Genomic DNA, 24,465 nt, shown 5'->3' with positions numbered 1-24,465 from the left:
AAAGCAGGAGGTGGCTGATCTCAGGCGCTTTACCATAAAGGTTGGCTTTGACATCAAGAAATTTGCTGATTTTATATCTTCTTGCATTTGCTCTCTTCCCATCCCACTTGCTTCCAACAAGAACCTCTCTGCTGGTTTGGGATAAAGGGCAGTCAGCTCTTTCAAAGTGAAGCCTATGGATACTCTGAAGCAAGGACTCTAGTCTAGTTTGTCCCCTAATTTGTCCCTCTTGCTCCTCCCTCTCCCTTTTGGTAACCATGTTTATTTCCTATGTCTGTGAGCCTATTCCTGCTTATTTGTATTATTTTTGAGATTCCACATATATATATTTTAGATATCAGATAGTACATATATACATATATATGAAAGTGAAAGTTGCTCAGTCATGTCCGACTCTGTGATACCATAGACCATAGCCCACCAGGCTCTTCTGTCCATGGAATTCTCCAGGCAAGAATACTGGAGTGGGTAGCCATTCCCTTCTCCAGGGGCTCTTCCCAACCCAGGGATGGGACCCAGGTCTCCCACATTGCAGGAGGATTCTTCACCGTTTGAACCAGGGTAGGGCATGTATAACCCACTCCAGTGTTCTTGCCTGGAGAATCCCAGGGACGGAGGAGCCTGGTGGGCTGCCGTCTATGGGGTCACGCAGAGTCGGACACGACTGAAGCGACTTAGCAGCAGGGCATGTATATATATATACATATACATATATATATACACACACACATACATACATACATATGTGTGTGTGTGCGCTTGCATGGCAAGTCGCTTAGTCATGTGTAACTCTTTGTGACCCTGTAGGCTGTAGCCTGCCAGGTTTTCTGTCCACAGGATTCTCCAGGCAAGAATACGGAGTGGGTTGCCATGCCCTCCTCCAGGGGCTCTTCTGACCCAGGGATTTAACCTGTGTCTCCTGCATTGCAGGCAAGTTCTTTACCACTAGTGCCACCTAGGATCCCAATGTATATATGTCCCAATGTATATATGTCTGAATCACTTTGCTTTACACCAGAAACTAACATTTTAAATCAACTGTATGTCCATAAAGAAAAAAAAGCAGGGAACAAGGAAGATTGAGGAAGCAAGTCAATATAATGAGGTAATGAGAGCTAGGTAGCCAGGTTTCTCACTAACAGAAGGGAATATGAATATAGAGAGAAAGCTGGAAAAGGCCATGTGGTGTAGGATTAAGACTGGAAGTTTCCCTGGTGACTCAAAGAGCCCACCTGTAATGCGGGAGACCCGGCTTCAGTCCCTGGGTTGGGAAGATCCCCTGGAGAAGGAAATGGCTACCTACTCCAGTATTCTTGCCTGGAGAATTCCATGGACAGAGGATCCTGGTGGGCTACAGTCCATGGGGTCAAAAAGAGTTGGACATGACTGAGTGACTAACACTTTCACTCAGTATGGGGAGTCAGATGCAAAAATAAATACTGATGTACATTTCTGCGTATGTATGCACATCTATATCTTAACAAGTATGCATATACATAAATATAAATATTTCCTAGTGAAAGTGAAAGTCGCTCAGTCATGTCCGCCTCTTTGCGACCCATGGAATTCTCCAGGCCAGCATACTGGAGTGGGCAGCCTTTCCCTGGGTTGAGATCTTCCCAGCCCAGGAATTGAACCCAAGTTTCCTGCATTGCAGGCAAATTCTTTACCAGCTGAGCCACAGAGAAGCTCATATAGTTCCTAGCTCTGTCCCTGATTGAGCTTGGAAATACTAAAATCCCAGTAATGATGAGGCTACCTAGGGCCCAGATCTTGATTTCTGGACACCATTCTCTAATAAAAGGACACAGGGTTCTCTGGAGAAATGGTTGATTCCAAGGATGAAATAGGAAAAATATAAGGCAAATTTAGTATATCTCATTATTCTAGATGATAAGCAAGTAATCAGAGTGATGGATACATGTCCAAAGGACATAGAAGATAACTCAAAGGGATGCATCTGGTCCAGACTGGATGAGTTGAGAGTCAAAGAAATCATAATATCAAATTATAGCCCACTGACTACCATAGACATCCATTAATTTATCCTAATGTAAATAAGTAAGTGAACACACAATGGGAAGATAATATTCCTCCCTATACTATATTTCCAGCTAACAAATGTGGAAGGAATTAATGGAATTAGAAAAGCATAATTTGAGACAGATAGTGAAATTATTTTAGGCAAAAAGTATGAATAGATACTAAAAGTAGTGGGTGAAAGTCAAATGAAGAATGACATATTTACATGGTCTCAAAATAACTTTCCACAAAACACTGATTAACTGGATAGGGAAAAAGAGTAACTTTAGAGTAGAGAGCCCTGGCAGATACCATACTACTCAAGAGATCTAAGTTGACATCAACTGGTGACAGAATAGACCAACAGCATGTGTCATATTATGGGATGCAATGCGAAGATCCAGCATCACATCTGTGATCACCCTGCTAAAACTGGATGATCACACCTGAATCTAATCAAGAGTAAGCAGCAAACAAATCCAAAGTGAGCCATGTCTTTGAAACAAATCTGTGTGTGTGTGTGTGTGTGTGTGTGTGTGTGTGTGTGTATGCATACCTCAATCTGTATAGGTATACAGACACATATTCTGTTGGTTCTATTGTTCTTTTGGATTCAGAAGCTTTTGACCATGTAGCTTGCTACTTTTAAGTCTTTGTTTAAACATCACATTCTCAGAAAGGCTACTCTGATCACTCTCCCAAAAATGAAAATCAATGATCTCTCCATTCCATGTCTCTGATCCCCTAGACCCTACTCCATTTTTTCCCCATAGCAATGTCACTTTTCACATAGTGCGTTACTATGAATTGTGTTTATTTGCTATCGCTGTCCTCCATCATATGAGCATCATAATGGCAGGTGTTGTAGGACGAATTTCCCGGGAAAAAGCTCTGAGATGAGATTGTGTGCAGGGCCACTGCTCTCAGGAACAGGGAGCGCTGGGGACTGAGGACACAGGACTGGGAGGAGAGTAGAGCTGCATTTGTAACCTAGATCTCAGCCGGGGGCTGAGGTGAAGCCCTGAAGCTAGGGCAGTGCTTCAGTGGTGTCCCAAAGAGAGACAAAAGGGGCTCGGCCTTTGAACCCACATAGCAACCAGTCATGGGATGTAGGCTGCACCAGGGATGGGCATGATGGGGGATGACACAACCCTCTTAGGTAGAGGGCAAGTCCTAGGAGGCTTCAGCTGTGGGTCACCTTCCTGCAGCACTCCAGACAGCTGGGGAATGAGCAGTGTGCTCCTGATGGGGGATCTGGGTGGAGCATCTTGGCAACAGCCACAAAAACAGGATCTTTGTCTATGGCTGCATCCTTAGCTCCCAGAACAGGGTCAGAATTATTGACTGGATGGGTGGATGAATGAATGAATGAATGCATGAAGAGTTCCTTTCCAGAAAGCTCACATGCACAGATAGGATGTGGCCACCATTCTCAGTGGGCAAGCAGAGTGACTAGTGTGTAAAAATAGAAAACAAGCCACCACAGTCATGGAAACCTTTCAGACAGTACAGCATCGTAAAAAGAAAAAAAAAAAGTAGCAAATGGGAGAAAAAAGACACACGGCTGTTGGAAGGAGTGGCAAGTCTGGGTAGGCATCCAATAAATTTATACTGCAGGGAGTTTCCATGTTGACATGCAGATCCTGAGCAGTTCATTGTAAAACCAGGGTGTGCTGTTACAGGCCCGAGGGGCCAGGGTTAAAGAAAGCATCCTGCTAACACAAGGAACAACTGGCTCCCGTGACAGAATTTTAACAAGCCTTTTCTCATATCTGTTGACTTAGCGCAGGCCAGGGAATTCTTTGAAAGGCAACGAGGCTATAAATCAGCAAGTCCCGTAACGTGCATTCCAGGCAGCACACAAAGGCACCGTGGCTAAGTCTCTAGGAATGCCACGGTGAGTGGCCCTGGTGGTCGTGGGGCTAGGCGCTGGGGCTGGGAATAGAAAACACCCAGAAGAGGGAAGCAAGGCAGCGGCAGCGAGAGCAGCCTGGTATGTTTCTACATAACGTCCGGCACCTGGGCCCAGAGCGCTGCCTAGTGCATACTCAGCACTCCGGGAGTATCTGTTGGACGACTACACGATAGTCAGGCACCTTGGTTGTGGCCCTGCTTCTGTCACTCATGGGCTGTGTGACCTTGAGGAAGTCCTTTGACTTCTCTGAACCTTGGTCACCCTGTGTGCATAATGTTGGGCTCAAACATGAATGGAATCTTTGGGAGTGACTGACCCATGAGAGTTTTTGAGTCTCAGAAAATACTCAAAGACATTTCCGAAGCTGTGGAAAGGAGAGAACAAAGCCTGCATGGCAGAGAGGACCCTGCAGTCTTCTGAGCTAAGGCAGGAACCAGGGGTGGCAGAACCTGCCATATCTGTCCTCCCGCCCCTACCCTTACCCCACGGAGAGTCACAGGGGTAGTGGGGGATGGATTGTCGTGTCCACTTCCCCAGGGGAAACGCCTCTTCTCCTGCTGCCTAAGGCACAATGACTCCCCTGAAACACCACAGACCCCATCTCCGAGGAAGCCTGACGCCAAGTTGAGGCGGAAGAGGCCGATTCCCTCTGATGCCCATTGCAAATGCATTATATCAGGGGCAGGTCTCCCAGAGGCCCCAGTGATGACAGGCTGTCACCAAGAAAATGAGAGTTCAAACTCTAGCTTTTCTGCTGCTTGCAAACTTAGCAAGTGACTTGATTTCTCTGTGTGTGTACATACTTGTTGGTGTCCGACTCTTTGAGACCCCATGGACTGTAGCCCGCCAGGCTCCTCTGTCCATGGGATTCTCCAGGCAAGAATACTGGAGTGGGTTGCCATGTCCTCCTCCAGGGGATCTTCCCGACCCAGGGATTGAACCACATCTCTTGCATTGGCAGTCTCCTGCATTGGCAGGCGGATTCTTTACCACTAGCACCACCTGGGAAGCCCTCATGGGGCGATCACCCAACAGCACAGGTGTGATCAAGTGGTAGAAGATTCACCAGATCAGCATGTCCGCTTCCCCTCTCCGCCTCTCTCTCTCCCTGCCTTCTTTTTTTTCACCTTCCCTTTTGGGCAAGCAGCCCAGCTAGTCAGAGCAGAATATAAGTAAGGCCAAGGACATGAGTTCAATGTCCACATAGGACCAGAGCCCTGTTCCTTGTCCTGGCCATGTCGGTCCTGAACAGTTAATGTTCGTGCTCACATTTCCTTATCACAGAGCAAAGGCAGTTTGTCATTGACCAGTATCACTGTGGGCAAATACTATTTACTCAGCAAGGATGCCAAGCATTTTTAATCCCTGACTCATCAGGAAGAGGAATTTGGCACCAGGGGAAATGGGGAGGGGGATGAATGAGATGAAACCAAGTGAGGCAAGAATGTAATTATATGGGTCAGGTTCTGCCATTGTGGACACAGAGGAAGAGACAGGTTATGGTTTTCCCCTTAGAAAAGCTGACATGCTGACCCCAACTCTCCCTCTTCTAAAACTGAAGAAGAGAGGGCTATGATAGTTGTGTGGGGTTGCCCTTCTCTCTCTTGGAGTGGCACCTTATGCTGAACCAGGGTTTCTAAATCCCTAGGCTGGGATCCCTGCAGGGTGCAGACCTCACTGCAAGGGGCCCTCAGGGTCTACGTGTGCACTAAGCAGTATTTGTATGCCGTGCAAGGATAAGTACAAGTGCTCCCGTGGAGGAGGCACATCATTCTGACTTATATATGGGTCCTTACATTCAAATCAGTTGGAATTTGGACTTTCAGTCCAGCCAGGCTTGATAGGTGGAGTCTCCACTGCTCCAGATGCTCACTTCTGCCCCATCTCTCTCTGCACCCTCAGGTTCAACAGTCTAGCCATGATTATACACCTCTTAGCATGCTTTCCTCTCCACTTGGGGCCCAGGGACCCATGACTGTCTGGGTCTTTCCCTGTAGTATTAACCTCCTTATGAGCTGAATGATACTAAAGCTGAAGCTCCAGTACTTTGGCCACCTCACGCGAAGAGTTGACTCATTGGAAAAGACTCTGATGCTGGGAGCGATTGGGGGCAGGAGAAGGGGACGACCCAGGATGAGATGGCTGGATGGCATCACGGACTTGATGGACGTGAGTCTGAGTGAACTCTGGGAGTTGGTGATGGACAGGGAGGCCTGGCGTACTGCGATTCATGGGGTCGCAAAGAGTCGGACACGACTGAGTGACTGAACTGAACTGAACTGAACTGATGAGCTGAATCTGGGGGTGGTGGGGGGACACTTGGCTCCTCCTGGGTGCAGAGGGATGATGGCTCAGGTGGTGACAGTCCATTTGCTTTCTCCACTTTGGTTGATGGCCTCACTAGGCCTACTCCTCTTTTTCTTCCCAGCCCTTTTTTTCTCCATCACTGTCTTATCATCACCCCCTCTCCCCCTTTCTAGGATGCTAAAAGTGGTCTTGTCACACTTGTCCCCGTCTCTTGCTTTTCCAAGATCTTTCTTGCTCTTCTAAGTCTTTCACTCTGTATTCAAGCCATGAAGATTCCTCCTCTGCAGCACTGTCAGATGCTTTTAACACCAGCTTGTACTCCAGTGGGCCCAGAACATCACTACGGGTCGAGGGGACACCAAGTTGGTGTTGAAAACTGAACAGGTTTAAAGCAGGAGAAAGGCATCAATTGGGCCTTAATGATGTGCCAGGCAATTTACATGGAACATATACTTAGTCCTCACAGCATCCTTCACAGGTACTTTTACTTTTATGGGGGAACAAATTAAGGCTCAGAGAAGTTGAGTACCAGAGCTGAGGTCTCAGTGAGCAAACGACAGTCATAATTTGTCCCAGGTCTGGGAATTCTCTGGCAGTAGAGTGGTCAGGACTTTGTGTTCACACTGCCAGAGCCCAGGTTCAAACCCTGGTCGGCCAAAAAAATAAACTTATCCCAGGTCTGTCTCAGTCTGGAGCTCTCCCTTGTTTCTACGCTTCAGCCTCTCACAGACTCCACAGTAATCTTCATCGCTACCTCTGGCTGATGTGATTTCATCTTGGCTCTCAGGAAAATCTGATATGTCAGGTTCAAATTTATTCAGAGTACCCTATAAATTATAGTTGGAGAAGCAGAAATAAATATGTCAAGATGATTTATAGGATAATAATGAGACACAAGCTCTGATAATTTGACCTGAGTTGAAAGATGCTAAGTGTGTGTGTGTGTGTGTGTGTGTGTGTGTGTGTGTGTGTCAGAGGGAGAGGTAGAGAGAAAGAAAGAAAAAAACATATCTAGGAAATTAATAAAAGCATCAGTGTTGGGCCATTGGTCCTGAATGTTGGAGCAAAATGAGACAGCAGCTCAGAAAGTGCTTTTAATGAACAGAAACCCTGACTCGGGAGGTAAATATGATCCAAGAAGAGGAAAACCTTAAATTCCTCTCAACTAGTATTTTATTCTAAAGAAATACAGCATATAGTTTATTATTTGTAAGATATATATTTAGTAAGGTTTTTAAGGAGAAACACACATATAGACCAAGACTCTGTGTTGATAAGTTAGTGAAAATATTATTAGAGGCTTGCTTGCAGGAACCTGACCCTGAATTTCCCCTAAGAATGATAATTAATAATATTTGCTAATTCAGTTTTTGCAGAGGCTTTATAGAACATAATGATTGTAAATCATGAGAATCGACTATATGTGTGTTTGTTTGCTTGTTTACATTGTCTCTCCCACTAGATAGTACACTCCATGAGGACAGATCTTGTGTCTGTTTTCCTAAACTCTAGATCTCTGCAGTACCCTGGCACATAACAGGAATCAAATAAATCCTTTTCTGAAAGAATGAATGGAAGTCAGGAAGAGAATCATGATAGTGTATAATCACAGAAGTCAAGGGAACTTTGAGAAGTGAGTAATCATCAATACAACCCAAGCAGAGGGTTTGTTGGAGTAAGGAGAGACAAGTATTCAGTTGGCAGATGGGAAGTCATTCATGGCCTTGGGAGATTCCTTTCAGCTGAGCAAGGAGGCAGAAGGCAGATTGCTGTGGTCTGAGGAATAAGCAATGAGGAAGAAGGAAAAATAAATGTAGGCCACATTTTTGAGACATTTGGGTGAGAAGGGGGGTGGAAAGAGATTCGACAGAAGCTAGAGGAGCATCTGGCTGAGAGGTGGGTCTCCCAGGACTGGAGAAACTCTCCTGTAAGAATAAGGAAGTAGCCCTGAGAGAGGAACAGGATGGGGGAGTCACAGAGAGAGGTAGAAAAACAGAATGTGATTCAAGAGAGAGACTGGGTTCTGAACAAGAAGGAGGGAGACCTCAAACCTCCCTTGTACAAACCTCAGACCTCCCTTGTACAAACCAGGGAAAAGGGAAAAAGGATGAGCGTGGATGTGAGCATGTTTAGGGTGAAGGAGGCAGGAAGCAGCAAGGGATCTTCCTGACTGCCTCGGGGTTGTTTTTTTTTTTTTGGTAGAGTAGGGGACCAGGTGCAGTGTTAGAGAAGGAGAAGGAAGGCTCCTGAAGGCTGAGCCTCAGGCTTGGAGGCAGTGATGGGGCTCACAGTGGACAAATCAAAGAACTGACGGGCAGAGCGACACTGAAGACCATGGTGCTGCAGTGGTCTTAGCAGCCAGGGTCCAAACAACAGCCCAGGCAGGATGCAGTGCTACTGATCTGCTCTGGGGCTTTGTGGGACACGTGCAGTGGAAGAACTGCAGCACAAGGGGGTTGGCATCCATGAGAGACGAGACAAGTTCAGAGAAAAGACGGAGAACGAGGGACTTGTGGCACCCATGTGCTGGAAGAGCAGGGAGGGCAGGATACGGATGTGATGAGGGAAGATCAGAAGTTCCTGAGGAACTCTGGGTGGTGACTGAGCCCAGAGTGTTGTCATGTGGGTGAGTGGCCGAAGGTTACTGAGTTCCTGGCCTTAAGAAGATCCAGGGTGGCAAAACCAATGATCCAGCTAGTCTTGTATTAATTCAGTTAGTGATTTCTTGAATAAACTTCTTACCTGCGGCTTAAGGCCTTGAGGAGATGACAGTGATGCAAAATACAGTGAGGTTTACTCAGCATCATGTATATGAGGAAAATGGAAATACTACTCTCACAAGTCAGACAAGTAGGAGATAGTCATCCCTTCCTCCATACATATCACAAAGCATGATGGATTAATTTTTTGAAAGCAACTTGAAATAAAGTTGTACATACTTGGAAGTACTGAGGTATGAAAGAAAAAAGTCTAGACTCAGGAAAATGTAGCTAAGTGTTATTCTAACTCTGTCCCTAATTAGTCTTACAATGCTGGGCGGGTTTACCACTCTGGGCCCTAGTTCTCTTAACTGTAAAATTGGGTGGGGGTTGATATCTAAAGTTATTTCTCATTCTAAAATTCATAGCATTTTATAGTCCTCTGAAAAGTAGCAGTAGTCTTGTTTGTTGTTTTTGTTTTACCAACTGAGTTATGAGGGAAGGCTTGACTAACTCAGTGAAACTATGAGCCATGCCATGTAGGGCCACCCAAGACAGATGGGTCATGGTGGAGAGTTCTGAGGAAACGGGGCCCACTGGAGAAGGGAATGGCCAACCACTTCAGTATTCTTGCCTTGAGAACCCCATGAACAGTATGAAAGGAAAAAAGTTAGGACACTGAAAGGTGAACTCCCCAGGTCAGTAGGTACCCCATATTCTACTGAGGATCAGTGGAGAAATAACTCCAGAAAGAATGAAGAGACTGAGCCAAAGCAGAAACAAAGTCCAGTTGTGAATGTGACTGGTGATGCAAGTAAACTGCGATGCTGTAAAGAACACTTTTGCACAGAAGCCTGGAATGTCAGGTCCATGAATCAAGGCAAATTGGAAGTGGTCAAACAGGAGATGGCAAGAGTGAACATCAACATTTTAGGAATCAGTGAACCAAAATGGACTGGAATGGGTGAATTTAACTCAGATGACCATTATATGTACTACTATGGCAAGAATCCCTTGGATGAAATGGCATAGCCCCCATAGTCAACAAAAGAATCTGAATTGCAGTACTTGGATGCAATCTCAAAAATGATTCTCTGTTCGTTTCCAAGGCAAACCATTCAATATCATGGTAATCCAAGTCTATGCCCCAACCAATAATGCTGAAGAAGCTGAAGTTGAACAGTTCTATGAAGACCTACAAGACCTTCTAGAACTAACACCAAAAAAGATAACCTTTTCATCATAGGGGACTGGAATGTAAAAGTAGGAAATCAAGAGATACCCTAGAGTAACAGGCAAATTTGGCCTTGGAATACAAAACAAAGCAGGCCAAGAGCTAACAGAGTTTTGCCAAGAAAACGCACTGGTTATAGCAAACACCCTCTTTCAACAACGCAAGAGAAGACTCTATATATAGACATTACCAGATGGTCAATACCGAAATCAGACTGATTATATTCTTTGCAGCCAAAGATGGAGAAGCTGAGAAACTCTACACAGTCAGCAAAAAAAAAAGACCAGGATCTGACTGTGGCTCAGATCATGAACTCCTTATTGCCAAATTCAGACTTAAATTGAAGAAAGTAGGGAAAACAACTAGACCATTCAGGTATGACCTAAATCAAATCCCTTACCATCATACAGTGGAAGTAACAAATAGATTCATGGGATTAGATCTGATAAACAGAGTCCCTGAAGAACTATGGACAGAGGTTCGTGACATTGTACAGGAGGCAGTGATCAAGACTATCCCCAAGAAAAAGAAATGCAAAAAGGCAAAATGGTTGTCTGAGGAGGCCTTACAAATAGCTGAGAAAAGAAGAGAAGAGAAAGGCAAAGGAGAAAAGGAAAGACATACCCATTTGAACGCAGAGTTCCAAAGAATAGCAAGGAGAGATAAGAAAGCCTTCCTCAGTGATCAATGCAAAGAAATAGAGGAAAACAGTAGAATGGGGAAGACTAGACATCTCTTCAAGAAAATTAGAGATACCAAGGGAATATTTCATGCAAAGATGGGCTCGATAAAGGACAGAAATGGTATGGACCCTACAGAAGCAGAAGATATTAAGAACAGGTGGCAAGAATACACAGAAGAACTGTGCAAAAGAGATCTTCATGACCCAGAGAACCACAATGGTGTGATCACTCACCTAGAGCCAGACATTCTAGAATGCAAAGTCAAGTGGGCCTTAGGAAGCATCACTACGAACAAAGCTAGTGGAGGTGATGGAATTTCAGTTGAGCTCTTTCAAATCCTGAAAGATGATGCTGTGAAAGTGCCGCACTCAATATGCCAGCAAATTTGGAAAACTCAGCAGTGGCCACAGGACTGGAAAAGGTCAATTTTCATTCCAATCCCAAAGAAAGGCAATGCCAAAGAATGCTCAAACTGCTGCACAATTGCACTCATCTCACACACTAGCAAAGTAACGCTCAAAATTCTCCAAGCCACGTTCCAACAGTACATGAACTGAGACCTTACAGATGTTCATGCTGGATTTAGAAAAGGCAGTGGAACCAGAAATCAAATTGCAACATCTGTTGGATTATCAAATAAGCAAGAGAGTTCCAGAAAAACATCTACTTCTGTTTTATTGATTATGCCAAAGCTTTGACTGTCTGGATCACAACAAACTGTGGAAAATTCTTCAAGAGATGGGAATACCAGACCACCTGACCTGCCTCCTGAGAAATCTGTATGCAGGTCAAGAAGCAACAGTTAGAACTGGACATGGAACAACAGACTGGTTCCAAACTGGGAAAGGAGTACGTCAAAGCTGTATATTGTCACCCTGCTTATTTAACTTATATGCAGAGTACATCATGAGAAATGCTGGACTGGATAAAGCACAAGCTGGAATCAAGTTTTCCAGGAGAAATATCAATAACCTCAGATATGCAGATGATACCACCCTTATGGCAGAAAGCAAAGACGAACTAAAGAGCCTCTTGATGAAAGTGAAAGAGGAGAGTGAAAAAGTTGGCTTAAAACTCAACATTCAGAAAACTAAGATCATGGCATCCAGTCCCATCACTTCATGGCAAATAGATGGGGAAACAATGGAAACAGTGACAGACTTTATTTTTTTGAGCTCCAAAATTACTGCAAATGGTGACTGCAACTATGAAATTAAAAGACACTTGTTTCTTAGAAGAAAAATTATGACCAACCTAGACAGCAAGTTGAAAAGCAGAGACATTGCTGACAAAGGTCTGTCTAGTCAAGGCTACGGTTTTTCCAGTAGTCACGTATGGATGTGCGAGTTGGACTATAAAGAAAGCTGAGCGCTGAAGAATTGATGCTTTTGATCTGTGGTGTTGGAGAAGACTCTTGAGAGCCCCTTATTGCAAGGAGATCCAACTATTCCATTCTAAGGGAATCAGTCCTAAATATTCATTGGAAGGATGAAGGCAGGAAGAGAAGGGGGCTGACAGAGGATGAGATGGTTGGATGGCATCATGACCTGATGGACATGAGTTTGGGTAGACTCTGGCATTGGTGATAGACAGGGAGGCCTGGCGTGCTGCGGTCCATGGGGTCGCAAAGAGTCGGACACGACTGAGTGACTGAACTGAACTGAACTTCTTTCCCCGAGTCCTAAAGAAGGGCACCGCATCTTAGTTGCTGCATTGTAGGATCTAGTTTCCTGACAAGGGACTGAACCTAGGCCCCCTGCAGTGGGATTTTCAAGCCAGCCACTGGATCACCAGGGAAGTCCCAAGGATTCCACCTTTTGGTTTTCCAGATGGTAAGACTCGGACTAAAGAGATAGAGTGATTAAATAATAGTGAAAGAATTGGGACTAGAAACAAGTCTGATGATCTCAAGACCTTGTGCCTTCCTAAATCTCTAAGGCTCTTTGTGCATAAGCTAAGGGAGTAATGACTGTAAGCAATAATAAATCTGTCTTTGAGGAAGCTTGCTTTCAGATTGGATTTTACTATGGGAAGGGACTGTATCTCTTTCACTTTCTGCTGTCTTGATTATTTATGCTAATTGGGACCAAGTAAACTTAGTTAAGTGAAAGATACAGTCTCTAAATGCTCTTTAAATAATAGCATCAATCTTCTCCCCAATGACTGTTTGAACAGTTTATTTGATGGTTCTGTATTTAATGTAGGGCTTCCCAGGTGGCAGAGAAGTAAAGAATCTGCCTGTCAATGTAGGAGACACAGGTTTGATCCCTGGGTCAGGAAGATCCCCTTGAGAAGGAAATGGCTACCCACTCCAGTATTCTTGCCTGGGAAATCCCATGGACAGAGGAGTCTGGCAGGCTAGAGTCCACATAACTTAACGACTAAACAATAACATTTAATGTGGAAATAGAACATGAAAAGCAGCAAAAATGCTTGAATCACAGGTTTCAAAACAGTCATAATATCATAAATAACTTCATCTCAGAAAAAAATCCTGAAGGACGTTTTGAAAAATAGAAATGGAACAAGGGTATTGTGGTAAATAAAAATAGAGAAACGGAAATCCAGATCTATTGTTATCAATGTCTGAAAGAGCTCCGTGTTAGGGAGGAAATTATTCCCTGCTTCCTACCGCTGTTTTTCATATTTACTTATCTTGTTAACTTTATTAAATCCAACAGGAAATAATTTTGGCATCACCGCTAATTTGTTTTGACGTGCCTCAAGAGAGCTATTTTTTCCTTTTAAATGGTGCCTGCTGCTTTCTATCAAACCATGCCCCAAGTGAAGGGGCATCTGTTATTGGAATGCCTTTTCAAAAATAACAGTGGAGTCTGAGCGTCTGGAAAGTTTACAGTAAAATCTTCTATTTGGAGCCCACATTTGTGATGGAATGCTTGGATAGATTTTATTTTTTAAGTCTTTTGCGAAAAATGGTCATGTGTGATCATGTTCCTATAGCTGAACTTCATCGGTTAAATCTGGCTTCCTGAGGGTTGAGGTGTGGCCTGAGGTCTTCTCTGAATGAGTCTACAAACCACAGGGGAGGGGTACAAATGGAGTTCCATGATCTTTAAAGGAAACTCTTCGCTTCTGCCCAGAGTATTTTGAATAACTTTAAGCCAATCTGGTCATCTAACAAATATCTAATGTTCTTTTGGCATTAGATGGTAGACGTGGAAATGCTGCAAGATCACTTATTCACACCCTCACTATCAATGAGACTGTTAAAATGAATAGCATAGTAAAGTGGGAGTACATTATATAAAAGTGAGTTGTGGATCAAGTTTTGGCAGATATGTTAATATTTATTCATAAGCATGAGAAACGAATGCAAAGATATTTAAAAGGCAGAACGGGCCAGTCTTAGAAGGTCAGGTTCTTTATGAAGTTATAGATGCAGGGGACTTCCCTGGTGGTCCAGTGACTAAGACTCAGTGCTCCCAATACAGGGGACTGATGCTTGATCCCTGATCAGGGAACTAGATCCTACAAGTTACAACCAAGAGTTGGTACATCAAAACTGAAAGATCCCACATGCCACAACCAAGACGGAAGATCCCATGTAATGCAACTAAGACCTGGCACCGCCAAATAAATAATTTTTTTTTTTTTTTAAGATGCAGGACAGAGAAGATGCAGGAAGCTGAAGCTGGGCTAGCCAGATTCTTCCTCCTAACTTATCACCTATCCCTTATGCTAAGTCACAAACCTACTTGGGTGGATTTAGACACACCAAAGTGCCAAGTAACCACTTCTGAAAAGTACTGATTCCTGATTGGAATTCTCAATTGCTAATTAACTACCCCTGAAGGATAGATTACTAATGTTAACTAACTGCTGTTAAACTGCTAGACTGGAGTCAATGTGTATCAATACATCATCCCGTTGGGAGCTACATACAGCATCATTATTCTCCCAGACTCCCAAGCTACACACTGCAGAGGGACACTTATCATGGCCAACTGCCTTATCCATCAGCAGACTCTCACATGTCTGAGTAATCATCTCTCCAATCTAACCTCTCTTCTCATGTCCAGAGCTATTGACCTAGTTTCAGTCCTCAGGAAATTTCCTTGAAAGACTGTTACAGCCTGCTCACTGCTCCTTTTAACCCTCTCTTCCTATGGTCATTCTCTTTCATCCTAAAAACACTCAGACCCTGCCACTTGTAGGCATAAAATCTTTGGAGGACCCCTATGGCCTTTTGTGTAATATCCAGTCTCCTTAGCTGACCTCAAAGCCACTTCTCCCTAAGGACATCTATGCTTTAGCTATCCTATACTTGTCACAAACATTGTGACCTGGTTTATCCTTCAGGCCCCTGGGAGGTGCAGGTCCTTCCTCCTCTTGTTCCCTGGAAAACACCATTTCTTATGTTAAGGCCTCATTTATGTTGCTCCCTCTGTGAAGGGCACAGAAATTGTTCAGGCCTTCGTGCTCCCACAGTCCTTTCTCTTTATAGTCATCAGTAGCAGCTATTCTGATGTGTATAATACAGAATGCCCAGTCACTTTTGAACTTCATATAAATAATGAATAATTTGAGTTATTTGTCAGTCCTACATAATATTAGTCACTCAGTCATGTCTGACACTTTGCAACCCCATGGACTGTCCAATGGGAACAGTTGGCATTGTCTGTCCATGGGAATTTCCAGGGAAGACTAATGGAGCAAGTTGCTGTTTTCTTCTCCAGGAGATCTTCCCGACCCACGGATTGAACCTGTGTCTCCTGCATTGTAGGCGGATTCTTTACCACTGAGCCCCTGGGGAAGCCCACGGAGAGACTGCACACGTGATTTCGAACCAGGGACCTTTTGAGTGTCAGGCAAATGAGATAACCACTACACTACAGAAACTGGGAACACATTTATACTAAGCATTATTGGTTATGCACCTTAATTTAAAACTTAATTGAACATCCATTTTTATTTGCTGAGTCTGGTAAGCTTAGCTGCACTGTAGTTCAACTCTTTACTTGTCTGTCACTTTGAGGCACTTGTATTCTAGTGAGCAACTAGACTCCAGGCCTGGCACCAGTACATGTTTCTTGAATAGAAGAAAGAAAAAAGATCAAAAGAGAAATGAATGTCATTGCTTGTCTTTTTCCATTTTGGGAGATTCAAAATAAAAATGCTGGGTTTCTTTATAGGGATAGGTGAGAACTATCCCTATGCTATGCAGTATTTTAGAATCAAAAACTGTTCCAGAATGAGGGATGGGAAAATGGGGGCAGAGTGGATGGATATTTTCTAGTGTGTAAGCCAAAAGTTATGGCTGGCATATGGATGCAATAAAAATAATGACAGTGAAAAAATGTTAATTATGTGGAATCCACATCAATACAGTTTTAGGGCATCCCTGTTGAATCCTCACAAACCCTCTGAAGAAGTGCTCATTGTAAAGTGCTGGAATCTTCTACTCCCCCATTTTTGTACCATGTCAGCTCCGGCTCCATTTCCTTCCCAAAGACCACCTTCTGCTCAACCCCCACCCAGGGAAGCTGACTTGATAGGAGAACTATTCAAAGCCCCACCTTGTAAAGGGAACATAATGCATGAAGTTGCCAGGTTTCTCTGAAGGATTTGCATTCACTCCTATTTCTCATCTGGGAAGCTTCCTCTGCTAATAAGAGATTTTCAGACTTCACTTTTGTCTCACTCTTGTAGCCATATAACTGCATTGACAGAAGTTTGCTTTAATGGCTTATGACTCTAGAACATAAAGAAACGTTTCAAGGATGGGGAAGGGGATAATAGCATGCTAGATCCTGTATAGAATGGGCCATACAGCACCTCCCCCCTACACACACAGTGCCCTTCCCTGAGCCCATGATGGGAGACCATTCAAAACGCCAACTTGAGTAACAGCCCTTAAATGGACATTGTTTGGGTATGAATGGATCCCATTGGCTTTAAATGTTTTGTTCCCCACACAATTCTTATTTTAGGCAGATTGGTTACTATAGAGACTAGTGCCACCTTCATTATGAATGGTCGAGAAAGGACATGGGTAGAGCAGAGGTCTAGGGTCCAAGGTCCAAGTCTTAGCCCAACCACAGACTCACTGTGAGACTGTCCATACTTATCCAATTGATGCAATCCTGCCTTAACCAAACAGGAGTGAAAAATATCTGTGCTGGACCCCTTTGGAGAGTAATATTCATATACTTTGTCTTAGGGAGTGGGTAAGATGGACGGATTTGGAACGAGGGAGAACGATTCTAACGTAAAGTAAATTTAAGAAAATATTGAACTTGGAAGGCTGCTGTTGATCCACTACCCAATCAACTATCAAATGGGAAAGGACTGATTATCACATGTCACCTCTGGGGTTGGGATGTGGATAACAGTGTCTCGGGGCATTTTTTAAAAAGTGTGTGTGTGCACCATATACACGCAACCTCAAATTCCTAAACATAATTTATAAATCTACCACTCTTTGTAAATGATTTATCCCTATCTTTTAAAAGGAATGATTATCTTCTCTAACACCCCACTGCATGGGCTTTGATTTTTCAAACAGCTTTTTATTATTAAGATTTTTGGACATAAAGCTGAGAGGCAAAGAGTGCAAAGAACTTCCATGTATCCATTTCCCAGCTTAAACAATTATCTCATATTCTATTTATCTCACTCATCTTTATGTTTTCTTTTCTACACTATGTTAGAGCAAATCCCAGACAACATATCATTTTGCTTGTAAAATGTGAAAGCTTTTTATTTTCTTTAATAGATACAGGCTTTCTTTACATAACAACAATATGCTATTTTCACACTCAGAATAATTGACAATTCCTTACTATTTTCTTGTATTTAGTTCATGTTCAATCCCAGGTAATCTCAAAAATACCCTTTTGTAGTCAGTTTGTTGCATTTAGAATTCATGCATGGCCCAGGCATTGTGTTTACATCTCTTGAGCATCTTTTAATTTTGAATTCCTTTCTCTCTCTATTACATGCAAGAGCATGTGTGTATGTGTATGTGTGTTGGGCAGGTTATCATTATCATCACCATTGGTAGTATTTTGCTGAACAATTTGTAAGTTAGTGACATTTTACTCTTAAATATGGGTTTCTCAGGTGGCTCAGGAGTAAAGAATCCTCCTGCCAAGCAGGAGACTCAAGTTTGATCCCTGGGTTGGGAAGATCCCCTGGAGAAGGAAATGGCTACCCTTCCAGTATTCTTTCCTGGAAAATTCCATGGACAGAGCAGCCTGTGAGGCTACAGTCCATGCGATCACAGAGTCGGACATGACTTACTGACTAAACAACAATGATCCTTAAATATTTCAATCTATTCCCACTAAGAACAAGGGCATTCTCCTGCAAAGTCCCATTAAAATATCACATTAGGAAATTTAACACCAATACAATACTATTATCTATTATTCATTCTGTCTTCATATTTCCTCACTTGTTCTCATAATGCCCTTTGTAGCTTTCTTTTAAAAAATCTAGGAGTGAATATAAAATCAAATGTTGTGTTTTGTCTTCACGTCTCTTAGGTTTCCTTCAATCTAGAACATTCATTCCCCAGGTGTTTTTGTCTTTCACGTTGCAAATTTTAAGTGTCTTGGCCAATGATTGGGCAGAATGAAACCTCAGTTTGATTTGCCTGATTGTTAGTTTTTAGGAGAACTAATGAAACAATTTAGCTCAAAGTTTCCACATGTTGAGGCTGTTTTGCTCCTTCTCTTACTGGTGTGCATTCCCTATCTGACTTCAGGGATGTTTGCCCTGAGAGCAGCGCTTACGTCTTATATTTTTTTTATGTCCTAATGTGGAATAAGACTCAAGTTTATTTTCAGGGGATTTTGCAGGGTCTTAAGGATGCATCTGGACCACTTATTCTTGGTCTTGCTCTTGAGATTCTTCCTTGTTTCAATTCAAAGAACAGCAGTGTGGAAGGGACAGCCTCAATGTGTGGAAACTTTGAGCTAAATTATAACAAAGCATGCTACATATGCTCTCCCTAGTTGCTCAGACGGTAAAGCATCTGCCTGCACTGCAGGAGACCTGGGTTTGATCCCTGGGTTGGGAAGATCCTCTGGAGTATGACATGGCAACCCACTCCAATATCCGCTTGAAACTCAGCCTAGCTTCTTCCACCTAGAAGTGTGGAGTTTCCAAGCCATACCTCACAGTGAGAACAGAAGGCACATTGATCCTGTGTGGATCTCCAGTCAACAGAGTTGTCTCTGTCCCCTCTTGTCCTCTGGTCCCTGGTGTAAACCCTGCTGTAGCCAAGAGGACTGGCTTGCGTTGGTCCTTGGTAGGTATGTATGGCTGGTGTGGATGAACCACAGAATAGCTTATTGTTTATTTTCTGGCCAGATGTCCTGGGGCCACTCAGCAGCTACCAAATTAGGATCCCCTAAAATAATGTTGGAGGTTGGCCAGAGGGCACACTCTGGTAAGGTCTGCCATCTCCATGAGGGTCCTTGTGTCCATGCCAGCAGCTTCTTTCCTTCCTTTGCCAGGGATGTGTATTCTGTGGGGCCCTCTCTCCCATCACCAAGGAGACCGCTGGGGCTGGGCAGGGGGTGTGCAGATGGTGCCTCAAGTTTAGTCATTGCTACAAGTCTGCTTGTTTCGCCCATATAGCTGTACTTTACCTAGCAGGCCATGTAGTGGAAGATCTGGGAAGAAGAAGGACGGGATAGGAAAAATGCTCTCTGGTAGCACAAACAATGAATGATTTTGAATCACTAGGAAATCCTACCTCCCCATCCACTCTACCTCAGGTATCATCCTGTGCCAGATTCTGACCGACAACTATGCCCCCCCGCCAAAGGAAAATTGGGTACTTGCCATGGGAACTAGGAGCAAATCTGTACTGTTCATGCTTTTCAGAGTTTTATAGGGGAAATGGAAAAGAACAAAAGGGTGAAGGACAGTAGTGACCTACTACCTCTAGTGACCAGGCATGAAATATTCATTATAATAATGATCATAGTTGCCATACAATGTGCTGTGCTATGCTTAGTCACTCAGTCACGTCCACGCTCTTTGCAACCTCATGGACTGTAGCCTGCCAGGCTCCTCTGTCCATGGGGATTCTCCAGGCAAGAATACTATAGTGGGTTGCCATGCCCTTCTCCAGGGGATCATCCCGACCCAGGAACTGAGCCCAGGTATCCCACAATGCAGCCAGATTCTTTATCATCTGAACAACCAGGGAAGCCCAAGAATACTAGAGTGGGTAGCCTATCCCTTCTGCAGGGAATCTTCCCAGCACAAGGATCAAACCAGGGTCTCCTGCATTGCAGGTGGATTCTTTACCAGCTGAGCTACTAGGGCAGCCCATACAATAGTTATTCTATTTAATTCTCCCACACAGTGTTAAGGAGAGATTGCAGTTTCCACAGAAAAGGGGAAGATGCTAAAGCTCAGTGAGATCTGCAGTCATTTAGATGATCAGCGGAGGGCTAGGACTTGACCCAGTTTTTTGATAAGTGTCACAAGGAGTTTTCTATAAGTTCTCTCCACAACCTCCAATCTCATCATATCAAATTAGACTTAATACCCAAAGGGCTTCTTCAGAGGGCAGAAGACTTGCTTGGCCTAGGATTGTTGATATAGACATCAATACAAAGAATTATGTATCTTCATGTAAAAGATTCATATAAAACTCAATTCATAAAATTAATTCATATAAAACTGAATTATGCATGTGTGTTTGTATGTGTGTGTGCATAGTATAGGTACATATCTTGTGCTAACGAGTCTAGATGATAGGATGGAGGTATAGAAAGGTGAAACACAATAATAATTGTTTTTAGCATCAGTGCTTTCCCAAACAACTCATTTCTAGAGCCAGGTCTGCTGAACAGCTGTAGCTGCTGCTGACTAGAAGGCTATAGTGTCAGAAAATGTAATTGAAAGGGAGGTAAGGGTAGAGGAGAGAAGGATGCTCCTAAGTGTGTGAGGGGAAGCCACAAAAACCCAGGCTGCCTCTGCGCCTGGCTTTGGGACTCCCAGACCAGCAGAGCTCTGGCTTTTTGCCTCTGTATGGGAGGAGGGAACTTGAAGCTGGGCCAGAGGTCTGGCCAGATCAGAGGCTGAACCCCTGAACTGCTAAGGGAATAGAATTCTTTGAGTTTAGAGCCTGGGAAGTTTGTTTAGAAGGAATAGGAAAGGAAATATTGGAAAGGAATAGCTAGGGCTATCTTCATCCATCCTAGGCCTGTGTCTTCATGGACTATATTCTCATGCTTCAATCTTTGCAGCTAAAGGAGTAAAAATCTCATGTCTTGGTTTTCCACAGCATGCTGGAGCAGTGGTTTTACCCCAGTGATCATCATCAATATGTTATTGCGGGAGACACTGAGACAATTTGAAATCTCTAAGAGAAGGAAAAGGATGGAGTTTATTTTCCATTCCTTTTCCAAAATAGTGTCCTAGGCATCCAAAACATCAAGACGTTATGGAAAGAGGCTCTGGACTCAGAGACCATTCAAATCCCAGATTTACCATTTATAAGCTATGTGACCTTGCTAATTTTCTCAGCCTCTCTGAACCTCAATATCCCCATCTGCAAAATATAAAGAATAATGCCTTATAATGGCTTATGAGGGTGGAAAGATATAATGTATGCCAAAATGGCTAGGCCTGTTCCCAGTACAAAGTGAGAACTGGTTTCCTTCCTCTCTCTACCTCCGATGCTCATCTTTCCCTTTCTCCTTTTACCCTAAGTCAGCACTTTAGAAAAGGCATTATACATTTTTAAAATTTCTCCTGAAAGGCTGAGCAAATCTAGCATGTGGACTGGATGATGTGTATGAGATGAGTGTTTATGAGAACTGCACCAGGAGATGGGACATCCTCTTCTATCCAAACGCTTGGCTGCAGCTCAGAAAAGGGGACAGACATCCCAGCCCAGGTGTACACAGGCCAAGGAAGACCAACAACACTAAGAGAAGCCAAGTAATTTCCCCACCAGGCAGAACTGAGGGGCCTGAAATTAAAAGAATGGGATATGTTTCCAGACATCTGTTTCTGTTGGGGGTCCTAGCACTGAACCTTGCTCGAGGGTCTGAGTGCCTAATTGCTGGAGGCATCTCAAAAGAAATTTAATCAATGGAGGCAGAAAAAAATCAGTTGGCAAGCTAGCCCAAATGAGGTGCCTTCCTCCACTAGAATCCTATAATTGCCTGAGTTGGATTCCCATCAGACAAGATACCCAGTGAAACAGTGGAAAGCTTTTTGTATCTGGAGTGAATAGAGATCTAGTGTAGGAAAATTACTAGAAAATCGAAGAAGGCAAATACAAGCTGAACACCTGACTGTAGCCCTAGAGTGAATTTTTGTTTCTTCTCTAAAGTTTTCTCAATAAACCTGTAATAATTTTGAAAGAGACAGATGATAACAATGACTAGTGGAACAGAGGCAGAGGTAAAGGGGAAAAGTAATATGTGTTCCAAGTTAGAGCTCTGTGTTTGATAATGCAGATCTGGAACTTTGCGGTTCTGAGATGTAATTGCCTTAAAGTAATACAGCCTTTTCTCTCAATGTGTGTGTGTGTGTGTGTGTGTGTGTGTGTGTGTGTGTGCGCGTGCGTGTGTGCATGCACGCATGCATGCACACGCATGTACATGTGTATGTGACCAGTAACTGGGCTCAAAGGCAGTTCCAAAGGAGGGGGCATAGAGATTTTTTCAGCAAAGCAGAGCTCTTGAACAAGTTTTTAAAACTCACAAGGTGACTGCTCTGAGCAAGACTCTTACCTGAATGTAGAAGAATTAGTGTGAGGGTGCAGAGCTTTGGAATCAGAGAGCCCACTCGAACCCCAGATCCTCCAGTTGCAAACTACGTGGCTTTGGGCAAGATTCTTTTCTGAGTTCTAATCTGTAAAATGAAGAAGTCATGGGGAGATATAGTATAAGTGTGGGAAGGCTGGGACTGGCTCGAATTGAGGCACTGATGAAATTGAGTATTGGTGTTCTGCTGCCTTCCTCACAAGTATGAACTGGTTTCTTCCCTGGGCAGGCCCTGCTCATAGCCTGCTCGGTGCTGTTTGCCCCACATTGCACTCCCTGATCATATATTAAGTGGATTTGCTTAGTTATCAGGAAGGGCAGGCCCCCCTCCTAACCTCAGGAGAGTAAGTCATGGTTACTCTAAGCCCAGGGTAACCCCATCCCCCTTTCCAGTTTAAAGGAAGGCTTGAAGCTTTTGCTAAGAATTTTGCTCTCCTAGTAAAAGGCACAGACGTCACTTGCAAAGCTGTTTTCCTTTCCTTCCATTTTCAAGGTGCAAGTGATGCCTGAAACTGCAGCCGCCATCTTGGGGTCATGATGCAATAAACACAAGGATAAAAAGTGAATAACCAAAGATGAAGAAACCGGTTGTTACAGATGTAAAGAACAGACTTTGGGACTCAGTGGGAGAAGGAGAGGGTGGGATGATTTGAGAAAATAGCATTGAAATATAAAATAGATAACCAGTGCGAGTTTGATGCATGAAGTAGGGCACCCAAAGCTGGTGCTCTGGGACAACCTGGAGGGATGAGGTGGGCAGGGAGGCAGGAGATGGGTTCAAGATGGGGAGACATATGTATACCTATGCCGATTCATATTAATGTATGGCAAAACCACCACAATATGGTAAAGTAATTATCCTCCAATTAAAATAAATAAATACATTTTTTAAAAAGAAACTGGCTGTTAGAAGACAGAAAGAACCTGAGTTCTTGATGATATGATTGAGCACTTAACTGCTGAACTTCTTATTTGCTGAGATGAATAAATGTCTGTATTGCTTGAATCACCCTTAACTGGGTTTTCTGTCACGTGCAACTAAAAGCATTCCTATCTGATATTTCTTCCTTTTGAGCAGCATCTCTTTCTGAACTGCTGAAAAGTCAGCACCCTCTCTCATAGCCCAACTGCCATCTTTGTTTTCAACAGGCTTCAAGGGATCCCTGCTGAGGTAATAGCTCGACATAATGTATGTGTTTATCAAAGAGTATTTACATTTTAACATAGGATTCCTGGGACTGGGAAAATTTCATCAGACAAAGGCATAAAACCATCATGGTAGAATGACAGGTTGTGAGATGGATACTTGGCAGTGGACCAAAGTCTTAATTTCTGTCCCTTCAATCCCAGTGGTATAAGTGACGACCTGGTCTACCTACGTCTGTTCCGCAGAGACTTGCTCTACCCCGTGCACTCAAAGTGTGGTCCACCGGCAGTACTAGCATAACCTGAAGGCTTTAAAAAATGTAACATGTCATGCTCCAGCCCAAACCTGTGGAACTGGAGCCTGAATTTTAACAGAAACTTCCAAGTGACTCACAGACACATTAAAGTTTGAGAAGTGTACCCCAGAAGACAGAATTGCTAGAGTTAGAAAAAGATCAATTTTCTAGTACCAGGAGAATAGTTGGCAAGGCACAATGTTACAAGGCAAAACTCTCATATTGTCTTTTTGTCCAGCTATAGGGATCTGGGGTAAATCACATTTGTTGAATAAATAAGCTCAATTCTCTCAGAGTCATCTGAACATGGAGACAAGAACCATCTAGCAAAACTCACTTGTTTCAAGATTACATCTTATTTTTTGAAAGAGACATGAGTTATGTAGAACTTGAGAGATATA

General features: G+C 43.5%; 1 long non-coding RNA gene across 3 annotated transcripts in view; it reads left to right on the top strand.

Annotated features, from left to right (window-relative positions):
* Positions 1–16,178, top strand: part of LOC132657948 (uncharacterized) — a 76,699-nt gene extending 60,521 nt beyond the window's left edge. For all 3 annotated transcript variants that reach the window (XR_009596767.1, XR_009596768.1, XR_009596769.1), the window contains one exon: positions 15,558–16,178. This is a non-coding gene — a long non-coding RNA (uncharacterized LOC132657948). The remainder of the gene's footprint in view (positions 1–15,557) is intronic.
* Positions 16,179–24,465: the final 8,287 nt, after the last annotated feature.

This window comes from Ovis aries, chromosome 16 (genome assembly GCF_016772045.2).
Source record: "Ovis aries strain OAR_USU_Benz2616 breed Rambouillet chromosome 16, ARS-UI_Ramb_v3.0, whole genome shotgun sequence".
Lineage (NCBI taxonomy): Eukaryota > Metazoa > Chordata > Mammalia > Artiodactyla > Bovidae > Ovis > Ovis aries.
The sequence above is the reverse complement of the archived record's forward strand: the minus strand, read 5'-3'. Positions and strand labels throughout refer to the sequence as shown.